This window comes from Rhinopithecus roxellana, chromosome 4, assembly GCF_007565055.1.
Source record: "Rhinopithecus roxellana isolate Shanxi Qingling chromosome 4, ASM756505v1, whole genome shotgun sequence".
Lineage (NCBI taxonomy): Eukaryota > Metazoa > Chordata > Mammalia > Primates > Cercopithecidae > Rhinopithecus > Rhinopithecus roxellana.
Genome location: NC_044552.1, coordinates 69,967,459 through 69,968,761, shown reverse-complemented (window position 1 = coordinate 69,968,761; position 1,303 = coordinate 69,967,459). Strand labels below are relative to the sequence as shown.

General features: G+C 46.6%; 1 pseudogene; it reads left to right on the top strand.

Moving 5' to 3' along the window:
* Positions 1-404: 404 nt before the first annotated feature.
* LOC115897241 lies at positions 405-501 on the top strand (annotated as a pseudogene).
* Positions 502-1,303: the final 802 nt, after the last annotated feature.

Genomic DNA, 1,303 nt, shown 5'->3' with positions numbered 1-1,303 from the left:
GCTGTGACCGGGAATTTCAAGGAGGGGATTCTGTGTCGGGGAGGACCCTGTCATCACGTGCTGGGAGATGCCAGCTCACAAGAGCCACATTCCCAGGTGTGCTCAGCCCTCTTCCTCTGCAGCCTGCAATTCTGCAGCATTCCAAGGACTGGGCTCTAGTTCTCTTCACACCTGAAGCCATCTCCAGGAGAGCGATAAGTGACATCACAATGGCAGAGATAATGATAACTACTACTTATTAAGAGCTATATATTAATATTAACCATGTGCTCTGCATGGATCATCTACTCCTTCTGCGATACTGCAGAAAACGTGGTATTGTGCTCAATTTACAGACAAGGAAAACTGAGGCCTATAGATACCCAGACACTCACCCAGGTACACAGAGCAGGAAGGAGAGCTCAATAGCTTCTGGGCCTTTTGGCTAAGATCAAGTGTAGTATCTGCTATCAGTTTAACATCTGATACTGAAGCAGTGTTATCTCACACTGAGGAAATCAAGGATGCGGACACACAAGAAGCGAGTTTAAGAGTGGAGATTTAATAGGTGAGAGAAAGAGAAAAGAGAAAAGTGTTCTCTCCCGCAGCAAGAGAGGCTCCCGAGTGGGTCTTCCGGTTTTGTGGTGAAATGCATAGGGTTTTACAGACCAGCCTGAGGAGATGGTGTCTGATTTACATAGGTCCCAAAGATTGGTTGGAGCAGGCAGGCCATTGACACAGCACAAAGCTGGCTGCCCCATCCTAATATTTTATTATGCAGATGGGTTCTCTATCTGGTTGGTGCCATGTGACCTGTTCCTTTACTGCACACATGGTTGACAAAGAAGGGAACACGGAGCCTCCATGTTGCACGTGCCTGATCGCCAGGTAGCCTTTTCCTATGGGCACAGCTGCCGATATTCACCCGTGTGAGCTTCTAGCTTGCTGTTCTCTGTCTGCAGCTTGATTTTTCGGGCTGCTCTTTGTTAGAAAAGAAATGATTTGGGGACTGCTTTTTATTAAAAGGGAAACTTTACCAAGGACTCTCTTACCCTCATTAACTGCCGAAATAATTTCTTCTTAGCTCCTGTATCAATATATCCTGTACTAGAGGACAATATATCAAATGAGTTTTTGGAGGAGGGAGATGGGATTGGAGTGTGCTGAGACTACTTCACACATTGACATATGCTGCAGCACCTCTAGGATTGGAGCATGCCCTTGGGATAAGTTAAACAAAAAGTAGAACTTAGATCCCATCAGAGGCTGGTGTATCCGTACGGGGTACCCCTTTCACTGGGCAGCAGTGCCTTCCATACACCAG